Source organism: Mustela lutreola, chromosome 4 (assembly GCF_030435805.1).
Source record: "Mustela lutreola isolate mMusLut2 chromosome 4, mMusLut2.pri, whole genome shotgun sequence".
NCBI lineage: Eukaryota > Metazoa > Chordata > Mammalia > Carnivora > Mustelidae > Mustela > Mustela lutreola.
Window position 1 is genome coordinate 200,662,731 of NC_081293.1, and position 10,379 is coordinate 200,673,109.

General features: G+C 52.3%; 1 long non-coding RNA gene across 3 annotated transcripts in view; it reads right to left on the minus strand.

The window, feature by feature from the left end:
* LOC131829992 (uncharacterized) overlaps positions 1-9,978 on the minus strand; it is a 138,818-nt gene extending 128,840 nt beyond the window's left edge. The window contains exons 1-2 of one of the 3 annotated variants that reach the window (XR_009353056.1): positions 8,923-9,978; positions 5,218-5,348 (exon numbers count right to left, since the gene is read on the minus strand). This is a non-coding gene — a long non-coding RNA (uncharacterized LOC131829992). Of the gene's footprint in view, positions 1-5,217; positions 5,349-7,924; positions 8,062-8,922 lie in introns of those variants that run through there. The other 2 variants (XR_009353055.1, XR_009353057.1) reach the window with 2 other exon arrangements.
* Between the last annotated feature and the right edge of the window lie 401 nt (positions 9,979-10,379).

Sequence of the window (10,379 nt, forward strand, 5' to 3'; positions counted from 1 at the left end):
AACATTTTTATAGTTTTTAAATGAGATGAATTGTCAATTAATTAGATTCTCTCTTGAGGGCAAAGGGCCAGTGAAAGCTAAGCCCCCACCTCCAGTACCACGAGGCTGCGGCCGGGGAGGGAGGCGAGAGCAGGCCGGCTCCTGACGGGACGGGGCGGCGGGTCCGAGTGGGGACCGGGCGTGTCGCACGGATGCGGCCGGGTCCGAGTGGGGAGCGGGCGTGTCGCACGGATGCGGCCGGGCCCCGCACCCCTCCCAACCACGAACGGACGGACCTCCCCGTGCAGAACTGTGACCGACTGAAATGAAGGCCCCGCAGCAGGCATCGCCAGGGTCCGTCTCCCTCCGGACCTCCTGCGAAGGCTGCCCCTGGAATAGGGGAAAGGGGCGCTGCGTCACCCTCTACCGTGCAGGCTGCGGCAGCCGGGCGGTGGCGAGAGACGGCGGCCATCGGGCGCGCGGGTGCCAGCCCTGCTAAAGGCATCGGACTCTGACTTCACGGAACACACCAGGCCTCTGAAGGAAAAACAGGAGCTGCGAGTTAGGGTGACTGCGAGATCCGTGTGAGATTTAGGGTGAACCCCGCCCAAGGCAGAGAAAGCCCGGAGAACTCCACGCGTCCTGGAAGGGGCCCTAACGGTGGATGCTGGGTTCTAGGAAAGGCACTTCTGGTGTCCCCACCCCAGTGACCCGATGGTGTCGTGGGACATGAGATCCCCGAAGACGCACCTCAGCCACGTGCCCCGCCGGCAGCTGCGCTCAGCACCCCGGACTCGACCGCGGGAGACACGCTCGCCGCACGCACACGCCGGTGCCCCTGGCCTCCAGTGGCTCTCATGGCCAGACTCCGCAGCTGCGCTCTGGCTCTGGGCACAGATCTCATCCATTTGCTTAGGGTAAGATCATCCTGGGATCAAGCTCAAAGGTTCAACCCCAAACTCCAGGAAATCATGACGGCATCTCCTGCGGCTGCCCTTACCTCGGTGTCCCCCCAACACTGCCACTGGCGACGAAGGTTCACAGCCTCCGTGGCTATGCAGGGCGAAACCTGCAGCCCGCACGGGCATGAAGGCTGGGGCTTGCCTGGTGCAGGCCACCTCCCCGGCCTTGAGCCCCAGCATCTCACACGGCTCTTCCAAGCGGCTCTCCGGGATGTGTGTCCCCGCCCAGCACAGTGTGAGCAGCACATGCGTGCGTGTGTGCGGGCACAGATGTGTGTGTACGCATGTGCGTGTGCACGCTGGCACGTGCGTGTGTGTGTTTGTGTGCGTGCGTGTGCCTAATTCACAAGCACACTTCCACACCCTGGGCTCCCCTCATAAGCTCCCCAGCTCCCAGGGTTTGGTGACGCTGCTTCCCGTCTGTCGTGGCCAACCCCAGCTCCGGGCAGCAGGGAGCCCCCGTCCCTGCTGTCCCTGCTGCACTGGGGACCTATCTCCTCTATAGCGACTGTTCCACGAAGACGCCGGTCCGTCATCTACACAGAAGGCTCCTAGAAACGAGTGATTCCATCATTGCACGTTTAGGACCCTGGGATTGTGGCCTGCCGCGTACACACGATAGTAAGTGAACAACTAGCCTAAGATCTACTCATGTGCCAGAGAAGACTCAGTGCAAGCCGTGTCCTGGGTGTCCTGGGTGTCCTGGGTGTCCCCCCAGGGGCGTGGGATAGAGGAGGGAATGGGGTGTGGCGTGCAGGGGCTCCGCGGCCCGAACCACGAGGGGTCCGCGTGCAACCCGACAGGAAAGAGTCCCCGACCCCTCGTCCAGACCGGGGCTCCTGGGCTCCGTTCTCTTGTAAAAGTACTTAAGACTGAAATTGCCTGTGAAATCAAACACATTTTCTCCCGACAATTTTTTCTAAATTGGGTAAAGAAAGATATTAAATCCAATTTATAATATAATAAATTTTCCAAATTTGAAAAACTACTCTGTATTCCACAGGGAAGACTCGGGCAGGCGGACTGCTGCTGTGACCCTCCAGGCTCCCGCAGATGGCTTTTCACCATGAAGACCTCATTTTACGGCCCCATTTTTCTAAGTGATATCCTGAACTAAGGAATAATTTAGATAATAAATCCATTTCAATTACTGTCCATTAGAAGACAGGAAAACATTAAACCCAAGCAAAGCAGGTAGGAATTACGAGCCGCCTTTCAGGTGAAAATTAGCGGAATGCACCGCAGGTACCCCTCGATTCCAGCCCGCGCTCCCTCTTAGAAAAGAACACCTCCGTCCAAACGACACGCTTCTCTGCAGCGCGTGTGCGTGGACAAGCCCTTGCAGCCTCCTAACGACAGTCGGCGGCCCTGGCAGACGCGCAGGACGACCCTCCTCCCGGCTTCCCTGTCCACCCTCCCTCTGACCCCTTCTCTCGCGATTCCAGAGCTCAAGATCCTCCCGCACCTCCAGACTGAAGCAGACAAGAGCCCACGTTTGGCTCCAACTTCCAGTCTCTTCCGGGATCTGACAAGCTGAGCACAGGTCCGCGTCCACCCGGGTCCCAGCTCGGGGTCATGGGCGGCCAGGACACATTGAACAGACGCGTCTTTTATGCAAAGCAGGTCGGCATCTCAGGGAAAGACGATTGGCTCAAAATCAAGCAAATACCCCCGGAATGTGTCTATTTCAATAGCTTTCCCTAAATTTCTCCCTAAAGCATTTAAGAAAACACATTTTGCGGCAGTGACTGATGCTAGTATCTATTAAAAGATGGAGAGATCGATCTTTCTGCTTTCACGGGGATCACAAGCTCCTGCGCATCTTAACCATCCTTACACAGTGAGGTCACGCGCGGGGACCCCGGCCACCCCCTCGAGCTCTCCCACGGCCCTGCGTGTTCAGAGGAGCGAATAACTGAATAGTGATGATTTTATTTCCATCACTCACTCTCGTGGAATCACACTCAGGAATTCAGGAACTCCGAGAGGCTTTCATGACGACTGATCAGGACTGGGGCAGGGGAAGGCGCGAGGTTGATCAGAACTCACTTGTCTGTCGCAGAAACTCGAAGCGCGCACCGGCCGGTGCTACAGGGAAGGGAGGCGCACAGCCCGCACGTCCCCCCGAGTTCGGAGTTCCTCATGTCCCCCCGCCTCCCCCGCCCCTGTCACCGGCCGGCCGCCAGGCCCGCTCGGAGCACCACCGCCCTTCAGCTGGGTCCCAGAAGCCTGACGGGCAACCTGTTGACGAAACCCATTACTGCAGGGGATAAGAGAAGGAGGAGACAGAAGCCGATTTAGGAATGACTGGGATAAAACGATACTATTCATGTCACAATGGCCACTGAGAGCCGCTGGGATATAGCCTTTAAAGAGGATTTTCAACTAAGGAGTCACTGAACGCTCCACCCAGAGCCAACGATGCACTCTGTGCTGGCTAACTGAACGTGATAGTAAGTAAATGATAAAGTAAGATTAAATAAAATTTTTTAAAAATAAGGATGAGATTGTTAGGGTTAATCCTACGCCCATGTTCCTACGGGCAGGATTTCGTTGGGAAGTCCACAGAGAGAAGGCTCCTTGGACAGCCCCAACAGGAACAATATAGACACGAAAAAATGTAGCGTATACAGGGTTTGGTACAATCTGTACTTTCGGGCATCCGCTGGGGCTCTTGGAACGCATTCCCAAGGGATAGGAGGGGACAACTGAGAATACCTGTTTGTCTTCCATTACAGTGTGAGCTATATGAGGATTTGGCTAATCACAGGGGGCAGTCGGCCTGGCCTACAGAAATAAGGAAATGATGGGGTTCAGGGCACACTCCCCCCAAATATGGTGCCGGGACACAAGTGTTTCCCGCTGAAGGAGGCAGAGAAGCGCAGGAAGTTCTCTCTGACGACCCGACCCCACCCTCCCTGAGGCAGGTCACAAGACCCTCACGAGACAGGCCCCCTGGACGCAGGGAAGGGAGAGCCCGTAGCTCCGAGACGGAGTAAAGCGGAGCAGAGTCCCGCAGTCTCCCCACGGGCTGCCCTTACCGCGCGCTCCTGAAGCACCCGTGCTCCCCGTGACGGTGCAGTGCGCTTCGAATCCAGCATAAAATACTGGGGTCTAACGGTTTCTTTGGGTTTTCATTTCCTTACGCTCCACGTCAAGTGCAACCTGTACATCTGTGTGCTGTTCTCCTGCTCGTCTGTCTTTGTCAGTGTAACCGTCGGACCCAGCCCCAGACCCTTGGGGGGGTGAGGAATCAAGTGTTGCTCTCCTTCAGAAGGAAGGAAAGGAGGAGCGAGTGGGGCAGTGGGAACGGGCTCCCCTCTACCCGAATCCCCAGACCAAACAAGACAACCTGTCGGCACAGACCACAGACTATATCCTCCGTGATTCTAGCAATATTGCTTGACTGCTTCCGAGTGGCTCCGGTGCCTTGTGGATATAACTTAAGACGCTGACACTCTTCTCTTTCAGCTTATGGTCCCGGTTAATCATTTGAGCCAATACTTGGCCAACTTGGATTTACTTAATTGCCAAAGCTACTCATCGTCCTAGAAACACACTCTAGGATGTCACACCCTGTGCCTTCTCTGTTTCGGCTTCCCTTGTGGTCCCATACCTCGACACCACACGTCAGCCCCCACCAACTCCCCAGCCTTCACCTTTATCGGAAAAAGACACGGCATTTGATCGAGAACAGCAATTTCAAAATTATGATCTTCTCGTGGGCCATCCTGGAGCCAGCCCTCAACTCAGATTCTGCCCTTCTAGCCCCGGAGCAAGAGAACGTGCCCGGGAATCAGCACTCAGAAGACCGGCCTGCAGACCGCGGGCTCTCAGAGCGGAGCCTTCTTCATCTTTGTGGTCCCGGCTCCCGGCACCAGACGTGAGCTCGTCCAACATCAGTCATCACTGAAGGATTCTAATATTTCCATCGCATCACACCGAAGCTTCCACTAGGACTTCAGGTCACTAAATAAAGCTGCCACTTTCTGAGCATCTCCTTGTGTTGGGAAACATCTCACCTAACTTAACCCTTGCAAAAGTGATCTGAGGTACGGACTAGGACAACGAATCAAGGAGATTAAGTAAAGTGTCCAAGTTTGAAAGCTGGTAAATGATGGAACTGGTTTTCAAACCCAGACCTTTCTGACCTCAGATCAAAGTTAAAAACCAACGATCTTTGCTGACCAGCTCTGTGAGGAATCAGAGCATTCGTTTGAATATGACCCCTCCGGCCCCCAAAATGTGCAACTTCCAGAAGACCCACGAAACTTACGAGCTGACGTCATAACACGTATCTTTAAGACAAACGAGGCCGGCGCACAGAGGATTGCCTTTCCGATTTGAGATCGATGTATTGAATCTGCTCCCTGGTCCTCAAGGGAGCTTTGACGTGTTCATCTTGCCCTGATGGGCGAAACAGCAACATAGAGACAGTGTTTGAGACACATGACATTACACAAGCTGGGAAATATGATTACCTAAAACCTCCCTTAAAAATGACCGTTTCTGGGGCACCTGGATGGCTCAGTTGGTTAAGCATTCAAGTCTTAGCTTCAGCTCAGGCCATGATCTCAAGGTCATCAGATCAAGCTGAGCAGGGAGCCCGATATGGGGCTCGATCCCAGGACGCTGGGATCATGACCTGAGGCGAAGGCGGACGCTTAACCCACTAAGCCACCCAGGTGCCCCAATAATTTTAAATTTTTAAAAATAAATAAATGACCCTTGTTGGGGAGCCAGGGTGGCTTAGTAGGGTAAGTGTCCAACTTGATCTCAGCTCAGGTCTTGATCTCAGGGTCATGAGTTCAAGCCACCTCTTGGGATCCATGCTGGGCATGGAGCCTGCTTTTAAAAAAAAGAAATAACCCTTCTTGAGCACATGTGGTCTAACGGAGGCCAGAAACAAGAGTAATAGGCAGCATTTTGACACTTACTCTGAGCATCTGCTACACCAGAGTTTGTTGATATGAAATCATGTCACTTCTTGTGTCTTAAATCCAAGACAGTAGTTAGAGCCACCTACGGCGACCCTGGCACATTTCAGGTTCCATTCGTGGTACCCACGGGCACTTCCTCGTAAACGGTCCCTCCCGTTCCTTCCAGTCTGTACTAACCTCCACCCGAAGGTATCCCTGTCAGAGCTGTCACCTAATGAACCAGCGAGCGCTGGGCTGTTCCAGCTGAATTCACTGAGCCTGGATGGGGCACCAGGACGCGCAGACCCAGGGCGGGGCGTCCGTCAGGTGGGCGCCCGTCAGGTGGGCCCCGTCAGGAGCTGGACGTAGCCGCACCCACAGGACCCTCAGCACTTTGTTCGGAAACGGGAGGAACGCTTCGCTCTGAGCAATGACTCGGGGAGGCGGCTAACGTCTTCGGGCCAGCACCATGCCCGCCTCCTGTGCGGTCAGCCAGCCGTCCCAAAGGCAGAGGTGAAGCAGAAATGTGGGGGCCCCAGCCGGCCCTGCCCCTCCTCCGGGCTTAAGGAGGAGCAGACGGAGGTGGACAACCAGGTCCCACGTCGCCCTGCCCCAAACCAGAGAGCTGCCCTGCACCCCGCGCCCCACACCCCTTCTGTGCTAAGCCTTCCGTAGCCTCCACGGCTCCATTCAAGGCCACTTGCAAAGATACTAAAACCGCCTCAGCCGGGGTACGGCTCCACGGCATAACCTGCTCCTCGTTCAGAGAGCGCTCAGTAGTGAAAGCAGCAGCAAAGTCAGGAAAATGGCTCCTTCATACGACTCCTGAGTTGTCAGGTGAAAAACAACCTCATCACCATATATATATATATATATATTTTTTAACTTATATAACCAAGAAAAGCAGATTTTATTTTAAAACATAAATTAAAAATTCCTTGTTTACCCTTAAGTATGAAACACACGGGGAACCCTTTTCATCTTATTGGCAGGTCTTGAAAATAAATATAACTTAAAAATTCTCATTGCTGGGACGCCTGGGTGGCTCAGTTGGTTAAGCAGCTGCCTTCGGCTCAGGTCATGATCCCAGCGTCCTGGGATCGAGTCCCACATCCGGCTCCTTGCTCTGCAGAGAGCCTGCTTCTCCCTCTGACTCTGCCTTCCACTCTGTCTGCCTATGCTCGCTCTCGCTTGCTCTCTCTCTGACAAATAAATAAATAAAATCTTAAAAAAAAAAAAATTCTCATTGCTGATAGAGACCCAGAACAACCTGTGCTAGAAAAGTCATCATTAGACCAAGAGCTGCAGCATCGAGACCCTCGCAGTCGGAGGAGAAACTGTGAATGAGCTCTGCGGCAGGTCCCCTGGTCCTTCCTCTGCCGTTACTCCCACGGAGACCCATAAAAGATTAATCAAGACAAGCGATCGATAACTTCCCAAGTGCTAATAAGCCCTGCCGTGCTCTGTGGTATGTCAAGCAGCTTATCACGTTTGGCCGCATGGAGATTTATAGAAAATCCATAGTTACAACTGAAGGGTGAGGTAATGCAGCACTTAGTAAATGAAGCTTAGAGCTGAGGCTTGATATCACACATTCCCAAGACTGGCAGAAATTTGTTTGGGTCCCCCTCCTTTTTTAAGAATCACAAGGGAAAAAGAATCGAGTCACTTGACCCGTGTCATCAGGGGTGTGACGGGGACAGCGCGCGCCATCCCTGTGACGGTCCCCTGCTCTTCCACGCGAGGCAGCAAAGTGCCTTGGAAATCAAGGATCATGTCTTCTGCTCTTTCTCATCCAAGTGTCAACTTCTCCTGGAAACTTTTTGGAAGTGACATAGTCTATCTTTTGGGGCCACTTAGCTTCCTGCTCGCAGCTGAGCAGATGGATCAACAGGTCCCGTGAGCAGATGGGCTGATGCGTGATTAACAGTTCGTAAACTGTGGGTCTTGACCCTTAGGTCACACCACTGAACTGCGCACCACGGCAGGCTATTAATTAAAGGCATCAAATTGTATGTTTTGTAAATTAATCTTTGAAGTAATATTATACCGACAAGAACGTACCTAATCAAATAGATGGGCCACGGCGCTCTCATTCATGTGGGAACATGAACTAACCGTGAGTGATCACCAGCGGGCTCGGGCGGGGGTAAGCAGAGGCAACATCAGACCAGGAGATCCACATGCGGCAAATACGAAACCGCCAGGTGAATCAATTTGTAACAGGAAGATGTATTAAAAATGTGGAAAAGGCCAAATACGCTTTTTTTTTTTAAGATTTTATTTATTTGACAGACAGAGATCACAAGTAGGCAGAGAGGCAGGCAGAGAGAGAGGAAGGGAAGCAGGCTCCCCACGGAGCAGAGAGCCCGATGTGGGACTCGATCCCAGGACCCTGAGATCATGACCTGAGCCGAAGGCAGAGGTTTTAACCCACTGAGCCACCCAGGCGCCCCAACGCCAAATACTCCTAATAAAGAATAGAGTTCACCACCACATCAAACCGGTAGATGATGCTTCTACAGCAGATAATGGGAGCGATGCTTAAAGATAAGGAAAACATTTCCTGGGGGAAATTCTGGTATTCGCAATACTTTCTGGCCCAATTATGTGGTGACTTTTTTTAAATCAGAAAATGCTGGTGCACAGTGAGGTTTAAAATCCCATGTTAACGACACTGCTCCCGTGGGTCAGCCCACACACATACCCACACACCCACACGCTTGCTCCACCCTGGCCGCTGGCGAACGTTTATTTGACGCGCCGCTTTCAGAAGGTCGCTTGGTCCGCCAGTTTCCGTGGTGCCGCGTCTCTGCCCGTTTACAGTTCAGTTTCTCGAGCGGCCAAACCACACAGCAGTGGGTAGAACGTGTAAGTAGCCCTAAACTCGAAGCGCGTGTATGGCCGCAGAAGTTGCCCGGGGACAAGGGCTGCACGCGGGGACATTCGCAAGTCACCTCCATCAGCTGGCGGGCCTTGGCCCTCGAGTAACAGGAAAAGGCATCAAATTGTATGTCTTGTAAATTAATCTTTGAAGCAATATTATACCGACAAGAACGTACCTAATCAAATAGATGGGCCCCGGCGCTCTCATTCATGTGGGAACATGAACTAACCGTGAGTGATCACCAGCGGGCTCGGGCGGGGGTAAGCAGAGGCAACATCAGACCAGGAGATCCACATGCGGCAAATACGAAACTCTGGACGGCCTCGAAGGTCAGTGCAGGGTTCAAGGACAGCTCCGTGAACACGACGACTTCCCTCCCTCCAGGCTGGCACCCAGCAGCGACCTTGGCTACAAGACCTGCACAGGCACACCAGTGAGAGCAGCACCGGCTTTCCGCGACTCTCTCTCTGAGCGGGGGAAGAGCTTCTCCCACAGCCCCCAGTGAAGTTCTCCTCAGTCTCATAGGCCAGAACCGGGTCAGGGTCCCGTCCCTAAACCGGTCGGCGGACAGGCTCACGGGACGACCCCTGGATCCACCAGGTCCTCTCCTGAGGTCAGTCCCGGGAGCTGGTGCTCCGTGGGCTCACGGTCTCAGATCGGCACAAATGCGGGCTGTTACAAATAATACTCAAAGCACACACCAGTGTGGTCCCCAGCCAAGGTCTGGCAGCCTCAGGAGGGGAGGTCACAGCACAGCCCTCTCTCGTTAGTGAGGCAGCGTGATTTTTAGCTCCTCTGCACTTGAGTCCCTCTGTGCATGTGGTTAGTTACCTTCTCACCCAGCAAGATCTGGTTCAATGATTTAATTACATCAGAAACTATAACTAATTATTAAGGGACTGTTCAAGGTCACCGCCTCATAATCATAGGATAATTATCCTTGCTGTAAAAATCACATAATTTTGACGAAATATAAAATTTACATGGCAAATAAACATTTAATTAAACGGTAAGTTCAATGTAATTATTATTAAGTAATCCATCCGAATATAAAATCACCACCCAATGGGTTATAACGATCAGCCCTGTTACTGCCAAAAGTTCCACATGGTTACTCGTGTCTTATGAAAGGAAATGATTCTAAAATCACTCACCGTGCTAAAAACAGAAGAGCTTTTTTTGTTTTGCTTTTTGTCTTTCGGGTTTATTTGCTGGTGTTTGTGTTTACTAATTGCTGGTGTTTGTGTTTACTAAATGGTGTCTTAAGTCTTTTCATTAGGGTTCAATTCATGGAAATTTAGAACAACAACGACAAAGGCACAATGTAGGGGAAAAAAACAAAGAAACATGAAGAAACAGAAACAAACAAAACCTTAGATTTAAAAAAGAAGTCTGAAACCAAGAACACAATACCAGGGCTCCATTAAAGATCTGTCGCTAATTTCTGGAGAACTTGAGGACAGGAGAAAGACGTTTCCATTCCTCCCTCAACAGGAGCAAATGGTCACAGGTCACACGAGCGTCCCCTTGTTAAACTTATTCACAGAGGGACAAGCAGGCTCAGAAATCCTCTCTCGTCATTTATTTCTTCTTTTGAAAACCAGGACCAAAAAAAAAAGACAAAGAAAAAGA